This window comes from Rhinoderma darwinii, chromosome 3 (genome assembly GCF_050947455.1).
Source record: "Rhinoderma darwinii isolate aRhiDar2 chromosome 3, aRhiDar2.hap1, whole genome shotgun sequence".
Classification (NCBI taxonomy): Eukaryota; Metazoa; Chordata; class Amphibia; order Anura; family Rhinodermatidae; genus Rhinoderma; species Rhinoderma darwinii.
The window spans coordinates 12,721,225-12,748,900 of NC_134689.1; the positions used below are offsets into that span (position 1 = coordinate 12,721,225).

General features: G+C 37.4%; 1 long non-coding RNA gene across 1 annotated transcript in view; it reads right to left on the minus strand.

Annotated features, from left to right (window-relative positions):
- Positions 1-1,001: 1,001 nt before the first annotated feature.
- Positions 1,002-27,676, minus strand: part of LOC142748732 (uncharacterized) — a 35,401-nt gene continuing 8,726 nt past the window's right edge. The window contains exons 2-3 of the long non-coding RNA XR_012882300.1: positions 1,219-1,309; positions 1,002-1,078 (exon numbers count right to left, since the gene is read on the minus strand). This is a non-coding gene — a long non-coding RNA (uncharacterized LOC142748732). The remainder of the gene's footprint in view (positions 1,079-1,218; positions 1,310-27,676) is intronic.

The window sequence follows — 27,676 nt, forward strand, 5'->3', positions numbered from 1 at the left end:
GGTTTTCCATGTAAAGCAACTTATAGAGGAGGGGAGTTTTCTAAAACAGACAACCCCTTTAAACAGGACCTGTCACCTCTTCTGACATGTCTGTTTTAGTAAATAATTGTATTCCCCATGAAATAACAACTCTGGAGCATCTTTGCTTAGAACTTTACCTTGTGCCGTTCCTCTGTTATTCCTCCTACAAATGTATGAATAAATTGATAACTGGGTGTTACCAGTTGGGGGCGGGGGAATGTCCTTACACAGACTGACAAAGTCCAATCAGTGCTGAGAGAGTGAGAATTTAAAGGGATACACCTCAATGGGCAAAGGTAACGCCGAGTTGTCAATTCTAAGAAAATACGTTCCAGAATTGTTATTTCATGGGGAATGCAATTATTTAATAAAACAGGAGAGGTGACAGGTCCTCTTTAAAAGAGGGCCAGATGGGAGTGCACTCCTCCTATAGTATCTCGAAATATGATGGTGCTATGTAAATAATGGTATATATTGAGGTGTGTGTATATTACACAAACACGTTTAGGCCTGTTCAGACGTATTTTGCAGGCAGAAAAAATCTGTTTCAAAACTCCTTCAGGAATTTTGAGGCAGATTTTGACCTGCCTGTGCTTCTTCGAGGCGCAATTTTTTGCCCTGCGCCATTGAAACTAACACTGCGAGAAAACGCTCGGAAACAAGCACCGCAGGTTTTTTCTGCCTCCCATTGATTTCAATTGGAGGTCAGAGACGGAACCGCGACATGAAAGGACATGCCGCTTTTTTCCCCAAGAGGGGCTATCCGAGAAGAAAAAAAGCCTCTGCCTCCCATTGATATCAATGGGGGCAATTTCAGACAGATTTTGGTGCTAATTCCGATGCGGTTTCCGCGCCAAAAACTCAGTGTGAACAGGACCTTAGGAAAAAATACAATAAGCGTAAATGACATTATACAGTAAAAACAAACCTAAGAAATTGGGAACATTTCTCCTTTAAGTAGCAACACATGGAGGAAAAATGTGCGTGTATGAGCTCCCTCGGAAGGGTCCCAGAACGAATGTATTTAACATTATATGAAGCGGTGGCTGTGTATGTCCTAGGGCCAAATGGAAAAAGCATTTGAGGTTGAAATGAATCTTCATGTTACAGTCGGCTAAACAAGTGCTCAGCCAGTTTTCTCTGCAGTCATGTCATAATAAACACACAGACTTTTCAGGAACAATGAATCATTCTCACCTTCTTTCATAGTTCTCAACTGTTCTCACTCTCTAGGGACAGTTTCGGGATTAAGTGCTTGTCCCTATTTCTCACTTTTCGTTACAAGTACCTGTAATGGAAATATTAACATGTTAAAAATGTTTTACTGTGTGCATGGAAAGAGGTTAATATAGATTATTTAGGGGCATTTACCCGCAAAACAAGAAATAAAAATAATTTCTAGCTAAGTGACAACCAAAGCTCTAAGCCAGAAATGGGTTTAGGATAGTTGTCAAGCCCCCACAATGTAAAAAGTCTGCCAAAGAGAAGTTTGAACGCCAGCAGTTTCTTACTATCCTGGGTCTGTATATATTTACACGACTATGGAAAAATTTTGGCATGCAATTTTTAAAAAAATGGCCCTAATGCTGCATGTATGAGTGGATGTGGATTGCAGCATACATGGTTTTTCATTATTTTGGAACTCAAATATAATATAACTCAGACTGTGACATTTTTCGTACTTAAAGAGAACCTTTCACCTCCCCATACAAGTGCAGCATGTAATGGGGAGGGCTGCACAAAACCTAGGACACTTCACATTTTTTTCTACCCTCCTCCGTTATTTAGATATCGGTGCCGTTATATTTGGCGCCTGATATTTAAATAACCCCCTGAACTGTCAATGGGGTGTGTACTGGCAAGGGGGCGTGTTACTATGGCAGTGACCCTGTCCAATTAGATACGGACAGTGTTACAGCAAGAGCGAGGATAGAGGAGAGTGTGCGCGTGCACGCTGTCACTCTTCAGCTTTCAAGATCAGTCTTCTGCCGAACTGGCAAGGGAGTGTGTCACTGCTATGTACAGTATAAGAGCTGTGGAGAGGAGAGAGCGCATGTGCGCTCTCCTCTCTTCAGCTGTTGCGAGAGATCAGTCTTGTACTTTGTCTGCCGAACTGGCAAGGTGGCGTGTCTCTGCATCCGTAGCAGTGACACGCCCCCTTGCCAGTTCGGCAGACAAAGTACAAGACTGATCTCTCGCAAGAGCTGAAGAGATGAGAGCGCACATGCGCGCTCTCCTCTCCCCGGCTCTTACACTGTCCGTATCAGTGACACACCCCCTTGCCAGTTCGGCAGAAGACTGATCTTGAAAGCTGAAGAGTGAGAGCGTGCGCGCATGCACACTCTCTCCTCTATCCTCGCTCTTGCTGTAACACTGTCCATATCTGATTGGACAGTGTCACAGCCATAGTAACACGCCCCCTTGCCTGTACACACCCCATTGACAGTTCAGGGGGTTATTTAAATATCAGGCGCCAAGTATAACAGCACCGATATCTAAATTACGGAGGAGACTAGAAAAAAAAATGTAAAGTGCCCCAGGGTTTGTGCAGCCCTGCCCATTACATGCTGCACGTGTATGGGGAGGTGAAAGGTTCTCTTTAAATAAGATACATAACCTAGTATATTTTTATTTTCTAAAAATTCCAAATAGGGTAAAATGCCCTACAAAACGAAGAAAGTCTTTTGCCGTGCCACTACAAAGAAAATGGCATATTGGCTCTAAGGACATTCACGTCATATAATTATTCTCCTTGAGAGAAGAACTCCTAGATTGGGTTGACCTAAGGGTTGTCTCCTAAAGACAACCACGGTCTGTATGTACTACTAGGGAATATGGATGTCATAGAGGGTGGACACTCTCTCAGGACCCCCTCAATGAGCCAGAAGGGAGAGTCTCACTGTAAGAGCGGCTTCCGCTCTGGCTGACCAGGCCCGTCCTGGGATTACATGGTCAGCCATTCATAATCATGGTCCCTGGCGGTTAGGAAAGCCGGACCAGCAACTGGCTTCTGTTTAATAGGGAACCTGGCACTATAACAGAACTATTATAATAGGTACATCAGTAGGATACCCTAATAGAGTTCTACTTGAGAGTACACCCACTAAACAGCTCCTCGAAGTGCCAGTGGGAAGTCCCATGATGCATCACGTGATCTCTCTTGGCCAATCAGCAGCTTTGAAAAGAATCATGTGATGCCTTCTATGACTCCTGCTTCAGAGGAGTCATGGAATATATGTCTCCTAATGCTTTTCTGAGCTGTTGACTGTCTGAGAAGTTGTCGAGGATGTGGTCACATGATGACTTTTGTGGAATCAACCTTAGGTCCAGTCTTGCGTAGAGCAAGGTAGATTTAAAGGGGCCTATCAAGAAACAAATTCACCAAAAGTCATGATCATCCATTTGTAGCCTCTGGCTCCGTTACAGTCAATTTCAGATGTTATTTTTTTCCAGTCATAGTTCATTTACATTTCCACCCCTGTCTCTGTATGTTATATAAGAGCAATAAATGCTCATGGAGGAGCCATTATTCATGGGTTCAGTGTGTGTATAACTGTAGAGTATTACAGATTATACTCACATTGAATAACTTAAACATCAATAAATATAAATTCAATTTTCTACTGTATCACGGGGGCTGGAGATTACAAAAGACCAAGTTATCTGTTCAGAGAAGGCGCACAGATCTATCTGCTCCGGGTTTTTTTTTGTTCCAAACTGTACTGCAAACATATGGTTTTCATTAACTTATCTTTGTGAATTTCACCAATAAAAAGAATGGGCTTAAATGACGGGCCGTGATAAGCGCTCATATGGACACTGTTAAAATTATAATTCTGCTATGTTAACAAGTCAATGACCGGGAGAATATCTGGTCAGAGAGCCAAAATGAACATTTTTAACATGGATTTTTTTATGGTTGTATTTTTTGTGGATTTGAAGGATTTCATAAATACAGGCCATAATGTGATCCTTTGTTGAGTCAACAGAATGTCGTTTTTGGAAATGCCCCCATAGGGCATTCTACAAATAAATTGACCATGTGTCCACCGAAAATAATCTGATCACAGTTTCCCGTTCCTCTGTGATCAGCTGCAATCTGTGAAGGAAACTGGGAACAAAAGTTGAATTCTTCTACAGCGCCACCACAGGAGAAATGAAGCATTACACAGTTCCCACTGGAATAAATAGGATGTAACGTATGGATGTGCTGGGTCCTCCAGAGCAATAAACACTCTTTAAAGCCACTCTCCACTAATAAATGGGGGTCCTAAATGTGGACCACTACTGTTAAACTATGTTCCCTAATTTGGTATTTGAAAATGAGTTTTCTATGCCAGACAACCCCTTGAAGCATTTATTTTATGTACTAAGGCGTTACAAGCACCAAACAACTACACCAAAAACACTGCATCAAAAACTGGGATCCGTCTTGATCAGTTACAATCAATTTTTTACTATATAAATTCTAAATATATTGTCAAATTGATCACTGAACAAAGACGGTCAAGTCTAAGGGGCACAGAACTCAACAAACAGCTTTTATCCATTCAATCCAGCGATCGGTAAGGGCCTGTTCACATCAGCGCTGCCCTTCCGTTGAGGGGTTCCCTCAGTTTAACCCCTCAACGGAAAGGCAAACGGAAACCTAAGTTTCCGTTTCCCTCACCATTGATATCAATGGTGATGGAAACCTAGCTAATGGTTTCCATCTGTCACCATTGTGACAGGGTTCCGTCGTTCTTGACTAAACCAATAGCGCAGTTGACTGTGCTATGGATTCCGTCAAAACTGACGTTTCCGTTTGCCGTTCCGCTGTGGGGTTAACCCGGTGGGAACCTCCGACGGAACCCCTCAGCAGAACACAGACGGTGATGTGAACACAGCCTTAGGGTCTCAGGACTCAGACCGCACATATCGACACTCCTGACATGTCACTGTGATATATCAGATTTTTTCTAACGATAGTTTCCCCTTAATTATTAAGTATAAATAAACAGATTAATAAATAAACAAACAAACAAACAAACTATAAGAGACTTTTTTTTTAAGATACAGGGGGCTGCATTTTTTTTCGGGGCCATTAAAAGAAATAATGCAAACTGATGCACTCTGGAATTTCTTTGGATCCTATAGATATTAATAGAATGTCTCATTACAAAATACAAAAATAATTTCAAAAGTAAGTAAAAACTCAGTGTACTCAGTTTTACAATTGGGTAAATCCACACGCAGAAGATTTGTTGCAGAAATTTCCGTGACTGGGACATCTCAATGGGGCTTACAGAAATCCATGCACATGTTTGCAGAAACAGCCCCCTTCACATGTATGGAAGAGATTTTCAGTAACCAATCTGCAACGTGTGAACATACCCTTAGGGTCAGTTCACACAGAGTTTCTTGGCACTGATTTTGACGCGGAAACCGCGTCGGAATCAGTGCCCAAAAAATGGACAAAATCTCCCCAATTGATTTTAATGGGAGGCGGTCTTTTTTTTCTCGCGCGAATCAATGGGAGGCAGAAAAAAACTGCGGCGCTTGTTTCTGAGCATTTTTCGCTGCGTTTTTTGCACACGGTCCTAGCATTAGCTTCAATGGCTGCGGGCGAAAAACTCTGCAATAAAAACACAGAAAAATACATGCGGGCAGTTGCAAATCCATCTCAAAATTCCTGAAGGAATTTTGAGGCAGATTTTTTCTGCCTGCAAAAAACTTTGTGTGAACAGGGCCTTTTAGAGTTTAGATTTCTCAGCATAATCAGTGAACTGACTTGTATTAATACAGTATATTGATGTTGAACTCAGCAACATTTTGTAAGACTCCAGATGGTTTTGGATATTACAGAAATGCTTGTTCTAGACACTTTACCTACAAACAGCAGTGACTCAGGGTTCCTACATCCGCAGATAAAGCGTATAGATAGCATTCACAGTGGTATTTCCATGAGAGGTTGAATACTTCTAGCTGTGATAAGAGTGTTCAGGATTCAGCTATTTGTCAGAATGACCCCCTGACATTGTGAATTTTATTTGAACCAAAACCTTCTACTAGTATTTTCCTTTTTTCGTACAAAGCTAATTATTCTTCATTAGGGTATGAGGAAGCTTTAGGTTCGTGCATGAGTTAAAAATTAAAGATTTGTTTTAGATTAGAAAAAGAAAAAAGTTTGCTTTCTGTTTTTCCAGAAACAGAGCCACTATTGTACATAGGCTGTGACAGGTATTGCAGCTCAGCCCCATTTGTTGAAAGACATTGTGATGGCAGGCCTAGGACACACATGGAGACTGGGATTGGTTGGATAGATAGAAAATATATGCCCAAGGGGCATATGTACCATAGAAGAAAACGATGCAACTACCATAAGGCCCTTGGAGAAAGCAGGGTCAAGCCCTGGTTTTTCGGGAACCCCTTTTCTATTGGGTGGTGAGAATCTGTACCTGAACTTCCCTCTTAAGAACTGCATGGTTAGCAAACAAGGGGGTGGAGAATTGGCCCAAGAGTTATTGAAGAGTGCCCTTCTGTCCTGGGTAGCAAAACCCATCACCATAATGGGGGCCCATTTTGTTCTTCACTTTGGGGGGGTTCCATTAATCTATGTACACCACTGCTTCCAATAGTAGGTGAACACATTTTGTTATCCTCCCTTCTCAGAGTAAAGGTGGCAATACACCTTCAATAGTTGTCTTCTGAATGCTCGTTCGGCCGACAGCAATTCCTAACAAACTCAGTCGAACGTGCAGGTGTTTTAAATGGGGAGATGAGAGTAAGTCGCTGCCAGACACCTTTGGCGGCAGCTTATCTCCCCTGAAACAAAAGGATTGGGCATTGAAATTTAACATGCTCGATCCTTCTGTGAGTGTCGGGAGGTCCCTTTACATATTAGATTAAATGTTCGGACAACATTAATCTAATGTGGCCTTAAAGGGTAACTAAACGTTCAACAAACTTCTGACATGTCATAGTGACATATCAGAAGTTTTGATTGGTGGGGGTCCGAGCACTGAGACCCCCACCAATCGCTAAAATGAAGCGGCAGAAGCGCTCGTGTGAGCGCTGAGCTGCTTAGTTTCTTTTCGGCTTTTCTCGGAAAGCCGAAGTAGCGGTGTACGGGCTCAATAGAAAGTCTATGAACGTTTAGTTACCCTTTAAGTAACAGATATATACAAATCACAAGGGTAAAGACCATGAAAAAGGACTTTAATGTTATGTTTGGTTAAATGCTGATAAGTCTGATGATAAGTCTGATGGTAAGTCTGATGATGTCTGATGATAAGTCTGATGAGAAGTCTGATGAAAGGTGTTACAAAAAAATTCAAAAAGGATCTTGAGCTTTGAAGGATTTATTACACGTGAAAATGATCTCATACGGTAAACAAGCATCTTTAAAAAGGAGCAATGATTGGAAAGTAAAGCACACTGACATGTTATAGGATAGTTGCCAAACCCCCAAAAATATGGTCTGACAACTGACCCAAAAATTAAATCAGCACCTCAGTCCTCAGTGACTCAACAACAAGCGAATGCCATTAACTGCACAAAACTGGAATTTATGGCAGGGCTGCTTTTCGGAAGCCACATGTTTCAAGGCCCAATGCCTGGATAAAAGATACATAACCTATTGTAATGACCACAAAGTCTTGACCTTCGAGTAATCGGCAAATGTAATATGATCGTCTTTTACACATTTTCCTATATCCAGATGTTTGGAAAAAGTAAAGAATGACTTCAACCCTGCTGCTAAAGAGGCAGTCTTGGACTGTTCATGGAGCCCCCTCCCAAGTACAGGTAATCATGGTGGGGGTGGGGGGGTAGGCCCTACGAATTTGAAACCCCTCTACAGTGTTAGACTGGCCCACCAGAATACCAGCGGATCCTCCTGACACACTAATAGGCCCCAAAGGTTCAACAGGTGATAGATAACTTGTTACAACTGCAATAAATAACACTGGAGTATCTGATCAGGGAACCCTTGTATTATTTCCATATGTTTTATGGACAAACCCTTTTAATCTTACACATCAATGGTAGATCTATAATGGACCACCATCATTTTGAAGTTAATAGGTCATATTATTGTTTTTTTATGATGCTCAAATAAATGATGTTCCTTCATAAGATTCCAGGATGATCCTATTCCCACACACTAAAATCCAGAGTGTTTATATAATAGGAATAAAGTCAAACAAATTCAATAGCTGCTCTTATCCTAACACCTAAACATTCTTGAAACGTTATGGGATAAAGATGACTAGCAAATTCGACATGAGTCATCTAAACGTATGGAAAAGTGGATTGGTTACTTTGCGGCTCCCATGGGACGTTGTATGGCTGGATGACGTGGACATCTATTCGGTCACAACTTGGACCCATTGGAGGACCCTCCTGTACTCTCTTCATCCTCTTCCATAGTTATTTTTCGCCTCCTGGTTCAGGTACTATTATAGTGTCTGCCAGTCTTTTAATCGCACCTCCAAAAATGGCATAATAAAATATGATGAAACATGATGAAATGTGCAAAACTTTGGTGGTATTGCACCCCTTTGGTCAATGACCCCAATTTTCCTAGTATTTTCTTGCCTAATTTTGTTTTTATCTGCATCACTTTCTCGGATTTTGTAGTCATGAATTCCACAGGCTGTGCATTTGATAGTCTTTTTTATTTATTTATTTATTTCTAACTACTTTTAAGTTCTGTTCGAGATTCAAGCAAGTTCTTAGATTTATGTTTCAGAATGGAGCCAAATGCATGCCTGCGTTGGCACCATTCCTGTCGTTTAATCTCAGACCTCTGACTGTGTTGTGGAGCGCTCCGGTATGACGTGCGAGACCAGAAGTGACGTCACAAGCTGATTTCAAGCTTATGAGCAGGTTAATGGCTGGAAATGCTATAAGCTGCACAAGAGTCAGCCAAATTGAAGCAGCTGGAGTTGATTTATCGTATGACGGAGAATAAAATGAAACGTGGGAAGGATAACAGAGAAGAGCCCAAGTATAATAGACCAGGGGTCCTCACAACTCTTCAGGTTGTGGAACATCTTGTACTTCATTAAAATATTTTGAGGAACACACGGGGAGAAAAAAATAATGTTCCATAATATCTTGCAAGAACAATGTGTGATCCAGGCTACGAATTCTGTCTCTGCCCTCAGTAGACATTTAGAAGGAACTTACGGTATGTTTAAATCTTGAGTCAACAAGCAAGAAAATTGTTCTATCAACAGTCTAATATACATGGCAGCCCATTGGCCAAATGTTCTCGGTATTAGCAGCACTGGAAGTGCTTTCCATAGAAAAAAATACCCAAATTAGTAGAGGTACAGTTTGAGATAACTTCTTAATAACTTTTGGCTGTTATCTTATGTCTGTAGCCGCGATAGACATCACCTGGTCCTAATCTCGAGGGACCATCCAAGATCTGTGACGAAAAATTTCCATAATTATTGTCAGTATTTTTCTAAACCATCACGCGAAGGCTGTTGAAAATACAGTGTGGTACTTTATGATCAAACTTTGAAATGACTTAAAGGGAACCTCTCACATTGAGAATGCTTTTCTATCTGCTGGTATTATATTATAGAGCAAGAGATGCTGAACAGATTGATAAATAGATTTGTAGGAAAAGATTCAGGGTAACTTGTCGTGTATTGATTTAAAGGGGTTTTCCAGTCCTAAATATTTAATGGCCTGCAGCCTCTTTAAAACAGCTGATCGGCGGAGATCCTGGGAGTCGGACCTCTGTGATTAGATATTGATGGCCTATCCTTAGGATAGGCCATCAATTTCTTAGGACTGGAAAACCCCTTTAAATCCCTACTCACTGCGGGCTAAAGAGTCTAATAAGTGGTCTCAAACATGAATTGTCAGCCTTCCCTGCAATAGTGTGCCTATAGGACAGATAACTGGACCTTACAAAGAAAATATATATTATATGACTTAGGCAAAAACATTTTTGAGCATTTTGTTGTTAGATGCCCTTTATGGTCCATTGGTGTTGGACCCTTTAACAGAGAGTCATGTAACAACGTGAACTATATATTTATACTTTATATCATTTCGATTTTACATCTCCAACACAACATTACAACCATTTTTACTTCCAATAGATTATAAAATATTTTTTTTTTTGTTTTTTTTTTGTATACAGTTTTTTTTTCCATCACTTTGTTCTCTGTGCATTTACTTGTATAAGTCATTCTTATTTTCTCTGCTTTCCCGGTAGTTTAATACCACAACACTGGCCCAGCAGGAGGATAACTTAAAAATAGCCTCACCAGTAACATGCAGTGTTGCTCAACAGTGAGGATTGATAATCCTTGGTGAACTCTCTTTATTTCGTGTTCCAGATGTCGTTTTATACTCGTGAACCGCTTGCAATTTTTTTCTCCTCTAACGGTGCTGAATCAGTAAATTGCTCGGACCCCCTCTACACTAGAATTGTCCCTGCTTTTTGCCTGCTGAGCCAGTGGGGGGGGGGGGGGGGGAGAATTCGGAGGTTCATATGACGTCACGAGTTCAGCAACAATACATTATTCCAAGGTCTGTGGGAATTGCTGGGTTTTTACAGCCTATGAAGCATCTGGCGGAAAGGAAAGCCTAAAATAGTTAAAAAATAACATGTAACTGCCAGGCAAAGCCATCAAATTGTCTCTCAGATGTGTCTCTTGTATGATAGTGGAACGACCATCATCACAGCCTAATCTTCTGCAGTCCCTTCTTTAGTCAGGCACAGGATGTATAAGCTTTTACTAACTGGTTAATAAGCATATAAACAATGTTATAACCTTTATAACCTCTCTACAACAAAAAATCTATAAATAAAACATACATAAAATACACCAATTAACAGGCAATCACTGACATTTTGTGTATGGTGTCTTAGATTTGACAAGAAATATAATCTTATTACTTCTTGCTTTTAATGAGAATTTCTTATGTCAACCTCCGATCGCCCCCCTACGAACGATGAGCATTTTTGTCATAGTGATCACACGGGCACTGTCACTATGCCCACCCAATCAGGAGCAGAACAAGGGCTCTGACGATACAGATCACAGTTTAGCCCCTTCTATTCCACGAACAAAGCTGGCATGCCCTAACAACTACTTGTGTACTGTAGTAGTACACAGGCCCATGTACCAGTATATAGATATAGGCTAGTATATTAAAATTCAAGAATAAATAATCCCTCTGGAATTAAAAAGAAAATAATAATCTTAATCATAATAATAATAATAATACAAGTAATGGTAAAAAAAAAAAAAACATGGCAAAATGCCAATTAAAATAGACATATTTGGTATACCCACAACCGTAGTAACATGCACAATAGTTATAACATTAATTATGATATAATGAAACACTAATATACCACAGAATGTTGTACAAAAAAAAACGAAATAAAACACTTTATGTTGGTATTTGCTTAGGCACAGTACAGCGTATTATTTTTGCAATGTATGGAAATAGTGGCACTGTACAACGTTAACGTTTATGGCAATATATATATACATGGAAGTGATATTTGGCTAAAGAATGGCAGTTATTTGGGCATAAAATACAATAGAGAAATATTCTATTCCGTGAAGGTGAACACAGAATTGTGATATCTTCATAACTTGACACCCTTTCCCACACTTCCTTTAAACGTCGTTAGAGATTTCTCAGAAATATTTCATATGATCTGGTTTATCTAAAGATCGTGGATCAGATATTTTATGGGTGGGCCCAACTTTCATGAGAATAAGGTCTACTTGGCTATTAGGAAACGGTGACATGGGAGTATATAGAAAAAGGCCCCACATATCTGTGTTCTATATATTTTTCTAAGGCATGAAGCAAAGATTTGGCTAAAGCAGAGAGGTATGTCATAACTACATCAGGAGGGACCACAGGCCAGATGCTTAGATAGGAGAGGTGGCTGGCATCAGCCCTGGGTAAAGGAAAGCCTAGCTATGACTCTGCCACACAATGTATCTTACATCATATGGAGAGGTTCCTCGGGATAGTTTACTAGAACACATTGGCTTTGATGTAAAGAAACAAATGTCTTACTTGATTTTTCTATCTTTTGCCCTCTCTGTGTCATGGCACAGTATTGACTTCAGTGTCAACAGGAGGAGCCACAAAGAAAGGCTAGGAGGGGAGAGAAGGCAGGGTGACTATGTGACTAAATGATAGCTACATACATGCTCAAAATGGCTGCAGTAACGTAGCTACTTCCTGGATCAAGCGGCAAGAAGAATAGACCAGAAATGTTCTGACATAAGAGATAAAGATGGCAGACAGGGATAGAAGAAGAAGAGTTGTTAGCGCAGCTATGTTTTTGATTTTGCGTTATTGATGTGCTTTGAACTATTTTTCTTTATTGGATAAATGTGAAAAATAAACCTTTACCCTATCTGTTTGTTCACTGATGGGACCTTGCTACTTCTAAAACTTTTATTTCCAACAAATTTAAAAACAAAAGGAAAACACGCATACAACAAAAATATAACCAAAAGTCAGCTGTTGTATATAGAATTTAGATATAGAACCAGTCAATTTGTATAATATCACAGAAACAAGGCTCTGTTCACACTTATGTTGGTTCTTTTTCAGCAGGTTTCCATTTCTTTTTGATGGTCAAAATATTATAGCATCTACCTAAAAAAGAATGATACTTTACATGATATTATTATACATCAGATCTTTATGATCTCCCAGTATACAGAAAACAAGGGATGCCTGACCGCTATCAGTAAAGACACCATGCATAGTTACAAAAATAGGTGCTCTATATTTTCTCTGTATTTGTTTCTATATTTAGCTAAAACAGGTTGAAGAAGAAAAAAAAAACAAGATCTCGTTTTTGTTCTTTTTTTGCAAAATTCATATGGAGGGAAAACAGATCACAAATACAGTACAGAGATAAAAAAAAAAAAAAAAAAAAGCTTATACATAGGTGCGTGTACATAAACAAAGGCGTGGGCATACACATCACAACTTTTTGAGATGAAGACACATAAAGGCCACTATAGACATCACTGCTATAGGAAGTATGTCACGGTCTCGAAGCAGACTCGGAGTCCAGTGGCTGAAACAATCTGGGCATATGGTCATAATAGTAGGAGTGGTCAAGTAGCAATCCAAGTTTGGTACACAGAGAGCAATAGTTTGTATCATAAGACAGAGATGTAGCCCGGAAGCAATCCAAGATCGGTACACAGATAAGTGGCAATAGTTTCTAGCATAAGACGGACACGTGGTTTGGAAATAATCCAAGTCTGGTACACATATAAGCGACAACAGTTTGTATCATAAGACAGAGACGGACAGAAAACAATCCAAGTTAAGCACACAGATAAGTGGCAACAGTTTGTAGCATAACGCAGAGACGTGGTCAGGTAACAATCCAAGTTTGGTACACAAATAAGCGGCAACAGTTTGTAGAGTAAGGCAGCAATGAATTAGACTAAAGGCAGGAAGCTCAATAGTCAGGCAAGTAGGATGCTAGACAATAGATTCAGAATTTGAGCTGTCCATCATAACCAGAAGCTCATTGAGAACAGCTACTGCCTGGAACACACGAGTTTCTGAGTGTGAATACTCAAAAAGTGTTGTGTTTGATAAAGATTATTTATATTTCATATTAACCCTTTAACGACCAGCCTATTTTAAACCTTAATGACCAAGCAATTTTTAACATTTTTCCATGGTCGCATTCCAAGATCTATAACTTTTTTATTTTTGCGTCGACATAGCTGTATAAGGTCTTGTTTTTTGCAGGACAAGTTGTGTCCTAAATCTACGCCGTTTACCGTGTGATATAAATAACACAATAACTTTATTCAGCGGGTTGTTATGATTGCAACGATACCAAATTTGCATAGACTTTGTATGTTTTACTACTTTTACACAGTAAAAACTCTTTTTTTTCAAAAATTATTTGTTTTTGTGTCTCCATATTTGAAGAGCCATAACTTTTTTATTTTTCCGCCGATCCAGTTGTATGAGGGCTATATAGAACTTTATAGTCGGGGTCGTTACGGACGCGGCGATACCAAATATGTGTAACTTTTTTTTACTTTATTTTGGTTTTTTTTTATAATAAAGCATTTTGAAGGGGAAAAAATGGGGTTTTCATTTTTTTAATTAACTTTATTAAACTTTTTTTTTTTACTTTTTTACTAGTCCCACTAGGGAACTTTAATATGCGATCCTCCGATTGCTTTTATAATACACTGCAATACTTTTGTATTGCAGTGTATTACTGCCTGTCCCTTTAAAACGGACAGGCATCTGCTAGGCCATGCCTCTGGCATAGCCTAACAGGCATTCACTACAGGCAGACCTGGGGGACTTTATTAGGCCCCCGGCTGCCATCGGAGACACAGACACTCGGCGATCTTATCGCCGGGTGCCGGTGGGATGAGAGGGAGCTCCCTCACTCTCTCCAAAATAACTCAGATGCGGCGCTCGCTATTGAGCGCCACTTCTGACGCGTTAAACGGGTGAGATTGATATTATATCGCTCACCCGTTCGAGCAGGGATGCCCCCAGTCCTCAGCTACCTCTGGCAGCTGAGAGCAGGGAGATTTAACAGCTCCCTGCTCTGTTTATTTATTCTGATGCAGCGATATGAAAAGGCATATGCATCAGAATAAAGCCCATTAGTGGCCGCCGTGAAAAGGCGTTTTGGCGGTCACTAACGGGTTAAAGTCATACGTGTGTGTGCCTTCCACTTGCTGAATGTGATTTTGATGGAATCAAAGATAGCATTCAAGGCCCTCACATTCTGTTGAGTTGACCACCATTGTCTTAGAAGACAGAGTGTAAAAACAAATAAACTTTATTAGATACAGAACAGGGAAAAATATAAAAAGCTTTCTCATATGTAACTCGTGAAAGAAATGTGTTTGTTTAGTCCACAAGGTGCAACAGATCTCAAAGTATCAACGTATTAACTTTTCTTCTGAAATATTTTACCATCTCAATGACCCTTTCTAGGGATAGGAATGAACTTCTTCAGTGCCCACATAGTTTAGGCTACGGTCAGAAAGGGTATACAATATAACTAAAGGAGAGTAAATGGATTTTTCCTGATTCCAGTGATTAATGTTTACCTTATCTTGAAAATTCTTCCGTTTGCTAATAGAGCAATTACTAAGATAGATGGATGGAATATTAATCAATGGAGGAAAAAATATCTAAGTTTTTTTATATGACAAAAAAAAATTATCAAGCTGGGTCCACAAAAAAACAATATTTGCGGTGGCAACTCAATGTATTTCTCAGTAATATAAATATAAGGAGTGCACAGGTTGCCCTAGCGGCCCAAAAAGTCCCCCTGCCCAATATGAGAAGGCTTCTACTACAAATCTGTTACAGATTTTGCATTGGGGCCCAGGAACTTCAAGATATCTTTCTAGTATTTCCCTTAGAAATTGACTGGTACATGACCATATGAAAAAAACATTAAGGGCTTGTCCACACGTAACGGAATTGCTGTGTATTTTCCATCCGGAATTGCAGACGGAAAATACGCAGCAGAATACAGTAGCAGCAAAGGTGGTGAGATTTAACAAATCATCAACATGCTGCGTAAAATCTCCGATCAAAAATTCACCTGCAGTGCGTATTTTTAGTACCGCAGCATGTCACTTCCTGCTGCGGAAAGTGGACTGGATTGCTTGACAGACTTGAAAAAAACGCCGCAAAATCCGCATCATTAACTGCAGTAAAAAACGCAGGAAATGGTGCGTTTTTTCCGCAGTGGAATTTCTACTAGATTCTGCGGAATTGCTGCAGAAATTTTCTGCAGCAATTCCATTACGTGTGGACAAGCCCAAAGAGGGAAAACAGAAAGGCGTCAAATTTTTAAAGAAAATTTCTACCAAACCAACATTGGGACTATCTTTGTTCCACGCCGGATTAGCAGAATTTCTAGACCGCCGTGTCCGGAGAGAAAGAGAAGTAGAAGTGATGATGGTGTTAATGGCAGAGAGGGCCAAACGTCGTCTTTTATTTTCTAAACAGCACTAAAAAAAATTGTATATTGTAGACAATTCTAGTAATAAAAACAAAAATAAAGTCCAAATTTCAAAAAAAGAAATAAAAAAAAATTATTTTTTAATATTTGGCAGATTTTTTTTAATTTGAATACATTTTCATAAATTATGCAAAAGCATCTTTCATTATCTTTGGCACTATATTTATTCCTTGTCCCACTTATTTTTCCCAGGGATCTATTTTTTTTTAACAGATTAACATCATTAAATGAGCCATTAAAATCGCTGATTGTAACATTGTTGTGCTGCTGTCTTAATTCTCTCCTTTGTGCTCTTTGACAAATTCCCAAGAATCAATAGCGAGAGCCTTTTAGAGAAAATTGTTAAAAAGTATATATATATATATGTCACTCTCATCCAACAAAAACCTGCTGCTATGTATGTTTATCTCCGGAAATTAAGAGCCGCTTTATAAGATTAAAATGATCGTCAGTTTGTATTCATTCATGATAAAATATCTCATGAGCCACTTACTGTCTTCATCATTGTGCTGAAAATGAAATTATTCTTGTTTTAGAGAAAATGCTTTTAAAATGCGAATGACCTGGATGCAAACCCAACCTAAGGGCTCATTCAGACGTCCGTAAATAACGTCCGTGTGCTGCGCAGGGAAATCACGCGAAGCACACGGACCCATTGATTTCAATGGGACCGTTCACCCATGCAGGAGTTTTCTCGCAGCGTGTGTCCATTGTGTAAAACTCACTGCATGTCCTATATTGGTGCGTTTTTTACGCACCTATCGCGCATTGAGGTCAATGGGTCCGTGTGCGGTACGTGATTTGCGCATCAATGGAATTGAAAATATTTTTATTTTTTTTAAAAGTGCGTGAATAACGCATGCCAGTCGAAAAGCACTCTGATGCATAATGGACCAGATTCACGCTCAGGTGCGTGAATCTGATACGCTCATGTGAATGTAGCCTAAGGACCTATATAATTCAATGTGGCCGTTCACACGACCGTTATTTCAACGGACCGTGTGAAGGGTCCGTGAGAAAATAGGACGTCCTGATTTTTCACGTTTCACGCGTCCCTCCATATCGCGTCCCGCAGCACAGAACACGGATGCACCTCGGACGTGAAAAATGGCAGTTTTTCACGTCCGAGATGCGCAACGCCCGTCTGAATCTGGCCTAATACTGTTAGACTGTAGCAATATGCAAGACCAAAAAAATATATATTTTTTACAACTTTTCTGACTATTTAATATTATTTCTATAAAATAAGTATATTTTACAAATGATAATTGACAGAATTGTAAATAAATTACATCAACTGCTCTCTGCAATACTCTGTTATGCAGATTAAAGTCACAGTCGTGGCGTAATTGCTGAGCATTTTTGGTGCAGATTTCGTACGATAAATCATTGGCAATTTACAGTACAATACATGTGGATGGGGTGTTCAAAACACCTTCCACATTTCCCGGAAAAATCAGAGTAAAAATAAGAGTACGCTACAGATTTGTAATGTCTAGGGTGAAATCCGCCACAAAATCCACACGTAGATTTTGCGGCATATTTGCTGCATAGCTTTGACAAAAAACGAGGTGGAAACAGTCAGCTACGTGTGGTAAAAATCCACATGTGCCACCTTTTTTTTTTTTTAACGTTGGCCATAAGTGTCTATTTTACAAGAAATAAAATAAGTCTGTTATTGGGTTTTAAAAATGACGTCCCCTTTATCATTTCTTACAACCCCCCACTAGATATGACATCGTAGATGGAACTCCCCTTCTCGCTACATAGAGTGGCCACGTGGCCTCATCATGTGGCCGATGTACAGAGCTCTGCACCATACAGTGTGTGGGGTGGGGGGGGATGTACGTACTAAATGACATACAAATTTGAGTCATTGTGCTTCGGAAATTGATATGTAGCCCAAACCTTATAAATATTATGCACTGCATATAAACACAAACCATTATCATAGAAATAAAATACACGCCACTGGAAATTTTACATGGACGCGTCTGAAAATAATATTTGTATAAACATTACATTCTAATGTCAGAACTCGATGATTATGCAGAGATAAGCGTCCCTACATAGACGCTGCTTATCTCTTCCTGCAGAAGCAGTGTGAGGCAGATCCCTTGTGCCATCTCCTGCACCGACCACTGACTGACATGTAGAGCTCCCTCTATTTAATTGCAGCTACAGTGTATATATATTATACAGTTCGCTACCCCAGCTGCTGCAGAGCACCACAAAACACACCTCAACTGACACAGAACAACAACAATACACACCTGAGCTGCTGCAGAACATCATAATGCACACTTTAGATGAAAATATTTGGCCAATACAGTTGCATAGAAAAAAAACCTTGGTTACACCTGTGCCTATACACAAGAATACCTGCCATATTACTGTGTATATACAATATACCTGTAATACCTATGTCTATAATTTGATACCTAAAACAATGTCATGGACAAACATATTACTAAATTTAACAGTGCCGTTAACAGTGCCGTTACTCTGTTATTCCTCCTGGAAATGTATGATTAAATTGACATTTGTGTGTTACTATTCTGCAGTCTCACACTGACAGCTCTTATTGGACCCTTTGACAAGGGGAATGGTAATACCCAGTTGTTCATTTATTTCTAAATTTCCAGGAGTAACAGAGGAACGGCACAGAACAGCGTTTTTGGGTAAAACGCTCCAGAGTTGTTATTTTATGGGTAATACAAGTATTTACTAACAGAAATGTCAGGAGAGCTGGCAGGTCCTCTATAAGAACGTGTTTGGCATAGAAATGTAATTGCCAATTTCTGCCTGCCTGGCACTGTGTCTATTAGGGAGGGTGAAATATTTTCCTATCCCAGTACAATCATTATGGACCCTACAGAAGGTAAGAATCTATACTTGCAAGTAAGAAATACAGGTCTGCTCGAAGATTAACCCCCCAAAAAAAAGAAGTGATTAAAAAGGTGCGGGAGGGAACCACAACCAATGTATTCTGGTCACTTATAGCACGAATTCACATACAACTTAAAGAGACGCGCTCCCCCTAGCGGCTGAATAGAATACACAGAATGGACATTTCCTTAGAACTGCAGCTATACGTGCACAGTACTGGAATGAGTTTGCTTCTATCCCCTGTTTGATGGGAATTGCACGTATTTAACAAAGGTATGGCGGAATACAATCATTGACTTCATTCTGAAGGCAGAAATAGGGGTCTAGCCCTTTAAAATGACCCCATGACACACATGAATGGCTTGTGACCTGCCTCGGTGGCCACCTCGCATTATATAACATGTAATCCCCGCAGCCCGCACTGCACGCTCTATAAAGCCTCTTTTATGACCCTGGTCACATAAACACTAAGAATTCACTTTAATGTTCTCAGTTTATCGCTAAAATATTTCACAGCTATAAAAAGACTTTGCAAATGGAGTAATAACCGAGAAGAAATGTAACAGCGTGTGCGTGTATCTAAATATAGTGTGTGATTTTGTGTGTATATATATGTGTGTGTGTGTTTATAAGTATATATAATACGAAATATATTATGTGATTGTGTGTGTGTATATATATGTATATTTAATATGTGTGTATGTGTAATGTATTTCATATATATAATGAAATATTATATATATATATATATATATATATACTGTATAATCATACAGACACATATCACATGCACAGCCTATATATATATATATATATATATATATACACACTTTACATTGCATTTCACACTATGCTTACACATATAACTATATGTATACAGTATACACACAGAGACACTTGTTACTTACAAACTGCACTACAAACACACACATATATAGTATACCACATTATTTAGAGTATTATATACTTTCACACACTGTAATATATACATAAATGATATATCACATACACACTGTACTTAATATTTACTGTATATATATATATATATATATATATATATATAAATATATATATACACATACACATATACTCACACACACACTGTAATATATATATATATATATATATAAACACATTATATATCACATACACACTGTACAGTATGTATATATATATATATATATATATATATATATATATATATACACTGTCACACACACACATACATCTCTCACACATATTTAACAAGGAGTATATTCAGCTGATACAATATCGCGCACACATCATTTAACATGGACTAGGAGCAGACATTTTAGTAGATAACAGGCAGTGCACATATTCCTGAGCCCAGGACTCGGACATTTTACTCTATTCCAAGGTTTTGCTCCTTTATTCTAGTATAAAAGTTGGTGTCTGTGAATGTGAAGGGAGGACACATAATACACCCTGTCCAGGCTGTAGCGAATATATAATATATATGTCATAGAGAGATAGTTACAAAGCCTGGAGAAACACATGATAATGATGATGATGATATTATTATTATTATTATTATTATTAATAACTAGAACCACAACTCATCATCCTGATAGTACTGATCAATATATTATGACAGTGCCTAGTAGGAGTTGGTATTATCTGATACTAATATATAACATATACAGGAACATGGAGTATTTTGCTTATTGTCTTTCTTCTCAAAAGTTCCCCATCCAATAATAATTAAAAAATAAAATAAGATGTTGATCAAGGAATATCATAAAACTCTTGATGAAGTGGTTGCAGCATATGAAATTCTACTGTATCCACTGTAATATCTATTAGTATGTGAGTCTCATATCTATCTATCTATCTATCTATCTATCTATCTATCTATCTATCTATCTATCTATCTCATATCTATCTATCTATCTATCTATCTATCTATCTCATATCTATCTATCTATCTCATATCTATCTATCTATCTCGTTTTCATATATATATATATATATATATATATATATATATATAATATTTCATTTATATCCGTCTATATATCATCCATATACCTCTCCCTATATAAATATCAATTTCTATTATCTATCCATATTTTTTATCTAAAATAAATACTAAATCATTAAATAGTTAATTTATAATAATTAAAAATACAGTATATGGCCCATAAACAGATTAATCATCTTCCTTGAGACCTTGTGAATTGTTACATAAACAATCATTAGTACAGTTATTACTGCAGAAGGTGTCAATAGATACAAATATCCAATAAACCTGTAGTTCTGGAGAGGGCAATTTGTAATATATCACCACATTAACTGTTTATAAGAAATTATCTACCTGATGAATCATCTAATATAGATAGATATCAGATCGATAGATAGATATCAGATCGATCGATCGATCGATCGATCGATCGATAGATAGATAGATAGATAGATAGATAGATAGATAGATAGATAGATAGATAGATATGACAGCATAATGTGTATACATATAAGTGCTGCGTTTTTATTGTATGATGTATCACAGCAGACCACGAGTTATTAATTAGTAGTATATTTAAGATCTTTCCTTTATTGTCTGACTACACTTTATTAATGAGACCCGGCCCGAGCCTGTAATGTATAGGCATTAGTTAATACGGCCACAATATGTCATTGTCACTGCATTATGATCAAAGGAACATTTAACTATGGCAAAGCCAATTAGTGGTATAATAAAAAGAGGCCACATGTAAATAGACTCATTAATTACAGCTAAACCCTGAGACAATAAAGGTTGTGTACACAGCGCCGGGTGTCCTCGTCATACACTGTACTATACATGTCCAGCACTGGAATCTGAGGAAATACAGAGAGCACAGGAATGCTACTCATTCTATATGTGTGACTAGAGGTGTCAGTAACTGAGGGCCCAGGAGAAAGTCATATAATACTACACTAATAATAGTACTACACACTCATAGGACGATGTATGCTATCACATAATGTATACACACACTCTAGCTATCTATCTATCTATTTAATCTATCTATCTATCTATCTATCTATCTATCTATCTATCTATCTATCTATCTATCTATCTATCTATCTATCTATCTATCTATCCCATATCTATCTATCTATCTATCCCATATCTATCTATCTATCCCATATCTATCTATCTATCTATCTATCTATCCCATATCTATCTATCTATCTATCTCATATCTATCTATCTCATATCTATCTATCTCATATCTATCTATCTCATATCTATCTATCTCATATCTATCTATCTATCTATCTATCTATCTATCTGCCTGTATTTATGTGTTTGTATATGTGTGTATCTATATTTGTGTAGATATGCATGGATATTTAATTCCACACATATTGCAATAATTAATTAAAAATATATAAATATAAAGTCCTATATGCATCTACATAATAATTATCAATATTTATCTCCTATTATCTATCTATCTATCTATCTATCTATCTATCTATCTATCTATCTATCTATCTATCTATCTATCTATCTATCTATCTATCTATCTATCCATCTATCTATCTATATTTATGTTATGTATGTGTGTTTGTATATATTACACAGACAGCCAGGTTATAAATAAATGTCTTATATTCTATTTTGTGTATGTATCTATATTTGTGTAGGTATAGAAATTTAGTTGCACAAATATTGCAATAATGAAGGGAAAAAAATACATAATAATATACACAATAAGTATCTCTATCTCCTATTATCTATCTATCTATCTATCTATCTATCTATCTATCTATCTATCTATCTATCTATCTATCTATCTGTTATACTTATGATTTATGGGTGCTACAGTCTCAATTTGGGACGGATACAATTAGAAACTTTGCACATCTCTAAATACTTATCATGAAATCTCATAGAAGAGCAGGGAAGGACACAATATGTATTATAACTTTATAATAACCCCTGAGAAGTGTGTAGCTCCTTTGTAATAACTAGGGCAGCTGAGCCTGGTTTGTGGCTCCTCTGCTCTAAACTTGGGGGCAGCAGAGTCTTCATTACTTTCATTTTGCAGACTCACAAGTTTCTAAACTGTGGCAAGTTCAGATCTGTACTACTTCCACGCAGAGGAGAGGATATAATATATTATATATGTGGATCTATGTGAGCGGAGGATCCATGAGCAGAGGAGACAACACTGAGCACGGTAAGCAATTGCAACATCATGTATGCAGTATATACAATGAAAGTACAGTATGCAGTCTGGTGCTCAGCCCACAGAGAAGAGAGGAGGTCAGGGCAGGAGACTGTGACATTATCCAGTTACCAGAGCTCTGCAGCCAGGAGAAGCGTTATAAATAGGAACTGGTCACTGTGCATAATAGTTATTACAGTGCATTATATAACAACACCATCCATGATCAGCAACAATGCCTGCTACTACCAGTATATACAGTCCTGCACAGCATAGTCAGTTCACACGACTAGCTATTTCTAGTATATACAATCCTGCACTGTATGGTCATTACCAGTATATACAATCCAGTACTGCATGGCCATTACCAGTATATACAATCCTGCACTGTATGGTCATCACCAGTATATACAATCCTGCACTACATGCTCATTACCAGTATATACAATCCTGCACTACATGCTCATTACCAGTATATACAATCCTGCACTGCATGGCCATTACCAGTATATACAATCCTGCACTACATGCTCATTACCAGTATATACAATCCTGCACTGCATGCTCATTACCAGTATATACAATCCTGCACTGCATGGTCATTACCAGTATATACAATCCTGCACTGCATGGCCATTACCAGTATATACAATCCTACACTGCATGGTCATTACCAGTATATACAATCCTGCACTGCATGGTCATTACCAGTATATACAATCCTGCACTGCATGGCCATTACCAGTATATACAATCCAGTACTGCATGGCCATTACCAGTATATACAATCCTGCACTGCATGGTCTTTACCAGTATATACAATCCTGCACTGTATGGTCATTACCAGTATATACAATCCTGCACTGCATGGTTATTACCAGTATATCCAATCCTGCTCTGCTTGGTCATTACCAGTATATACAATCCTGCACTGCATGGTCATTACCAGTATACACAATCCTGCACTGCATGGTCATTACCAGTATATACAATCCTGCACTGCATGGTCATTACCAGTATATACAATCCTGCACTGCATGCTCATTACCAGTATATACAATCCTGCACTGCATGGTCATTACCAGTATATACAATCCTGCACTGCATGCTCATTACCAGTATATACAATCCTGCACTGCATGGTCATTACCAGTATATACAATCCTGCACTGCATGGTCATTACAAGTATATACAATCCTGCACTGCATAGCCATTCCAAGTATATACAATCCAGTACTGCATGGTCATTACCAGTATATACAATCCTGCACTGCATAGCCATTCCAAGTATATACAATCCAGTACTGCATGGTCATTACCAGTATATACAATCCTGCCCTGCATGGTTATTCCTAGTATATACAATCCTGTACTGTATGGTCAGTACACAGTATTAGCTATTCCCAGTATATAAAATCCTGCACTGCATGACCATTACCAGTATATACAATCCTACATTTCTTGGCCATTCCTACTATATACAATCTTGCACTTCATCACCATGCCTAGTAAATACAATGCTACACTGCATGGTTCTTTCCACTGTATACAATCCCGCACTGGGTCAGAACACAGTATTAGCCATTCCCAATATACACAATGCTGCACTGCATAAACAATTGACAGTACCAGCTATTTCCAGTATGTACAATCCTGCAGTGGATCCTTATTCACAGTATACACAATTATGCACTGCTTGGTCATTACTAACTATTCCCAGTATACACAATCCTGCACTGTATGACCAGTACACAGTACTAACTATTCACAGTATACACAATCCTGCACTGTATGACCAGTACACAGTACTAGGTATTCCCAGTATACACAATCCTGCACTGTATGACCAGTACACAGTACTAACTATTCCCAGTATACACAATCCTGCACTGTATGACCAGTACACAGTACTAACTATTCCCAGTATACACAATCCTGCACTGTATGACCAGTACACACTACTAACTATTCCCAGTATACACAATCCTGCACTGTATGACCAGTACACACTACTAGCTATCCCCAGTATACACAATCCTGCACATTATGGTCATTTCCCATATGATCAATCCTTCGCTGCATTCTCAGGACTAATATTACCTATCCCCAGTATACAGTATAGTCCGGCTCTGCATGGTAAGTACATAGTTCTATCTATTCCTAGTATAAATTCTCTACAGAATCAGCAGAACCGATGCCCTAGTCCAGCACTTCCAGTATAAAAGATGACACAGCATAATATGCAATAGGTCAGGCTTTTTTTTTTTCTTCAGCTTGGCATATAATGCTATTATTTTATTATGTCTCCAGTCTGGTAAATAAATAAAATAACAATGTTTCAATATTTACCAATAATGTTACACAGGCAGGTTGTACAGTATGTATATGCAATGATACAGGTTTTATTAATAGTTGAAAGGAACATATTATATACTCTCCAGGCACGGACATATTTATTTTACAACACATAACACTGGGCTGTTGTATTGACCCTATAAACATGAGTCACCAGCCCACTGGCATCAGATTATAAAGAATACATGTGAATCTTGGCTGGCACTAGTTGCTGCCAGGTTAATTATTAATAATTATGTGTACAGTAAAGAGACCTGAGGCAGGAGGAATGTACAGGACCGAGAACTGGTTTATTCAGGTTACAGTTTGAACCAAATTGCACATTAAACCTAAATTATTATATGTCAGCTATTTGCAGCGTGAGGTATTCAGATTACTCAATTTAGTACAATAATGTACAGATGATATAAAATTCACAGCATGAGGTAGAATAATGCACATGATATACAGTGTACAAGTTATTACATATGTACAGTACAATAATGAACATAACTGAGTATTATTTTAAACATATGAACAGTTTACAGTGTGCAGTCTAAAAATTAGCATATACCTAACCTATAGTTTTTACTAGTTAGTCTAATGTATATATTTTTACAGTTTATAGCATGCAAAAAGATTGGACATATTATATACAACGTACAGCATACAGTATAGTAATGTACATATAATATACAGATTACAGCATACAGTATAATAATGTACATATAATATACAGATTACAGCATGCAGTATAATAATGTACATATAATATATAGATTACAGCATAGAGTATAATAATGTACATATAATATACAGATTACAGCATGCAGTATAATAATGTACATATAATATACAGATTACAGCATGCAGTATAATAATGTACATATAATATACAGATTACAGCGTACAGTATAATAATGTACATATAATATATAGATTACAGCATACAGTATAATAATGTACATATAATATACAGTTTACAGCATGCAGTATAATAATATACATATAATATACAGATTACAGCATACAGTATAATAATATACATATAATATACAGATTACAGCGTACAGTATAATAATGTACATATAATATATAGATTACAGCATGCAGTATAATAATGTACATATAATATACAGATTACAGCATAGAGTATAATAATGTACATATAATATACAGATTACAGCATACAGTATAATAATGTACATATAATATACAGATTACAGCATGCAGTATAATAATGTACATATAATATACAGATTACAGCATACAGTATAATAATATACATATAATATACAGATTACAGCGTACAGTATAATAATGTACATATAATATACAGATTACAGCATACAGTATAATAATGTACATATAATATACAGATTACAGCATGCAGTATAGTAATGTACATATAATATACAGATTACAGCATGCAGTATAGTAATGTACATATAATATACAGATTACAGCATGCAGTATAATAATGTACATATAATATATAGATTACAGCGTGCAGTATAATAATGTACATATAATATACAGTTTACAGCATGCAGTATAATAATATACATATAATATATAGATTACAGCATACAGTATAATAATGCACATATAATATACAGATTACAGCATACAGTATAATAATGTACATATAATATACAGATTACAGCATGCAGTATAATAATGTACATATAATATATAGATTACAGCATAGAGTATAATAATGTACATATAATATACAGATTACAGCATGCAGTATAATAATATACATATAATATATAGATTACAGCATACAGTATAATAATGCACATATAATATACAGATTACAGCATACAGTATAATAATGTACATATAATATATAGATTACAGCATAGAGTATAATAATGTACATATAATATACAGATTACAGCATGCAGTATAATAATGTACATATAATATACAGATTACAGCATGCAGTATAATAATGTACATATAATATACAGATTACAGCGTGCAGTATAATAATGTACATATAATATATAGATTACAGCATACAGTATAATAATGCACATATAATATACAGATTACAGCATACAGTATAGTAATGTACATATAATATACAGATTACAGCATACAGTATAATAATGTACATATAATATACAGATTACAGCATACAGTATAATAATGTACATATAATATACAGATTACAGCATGCAGTATAATAATGTACATATAATATATAGATTACAG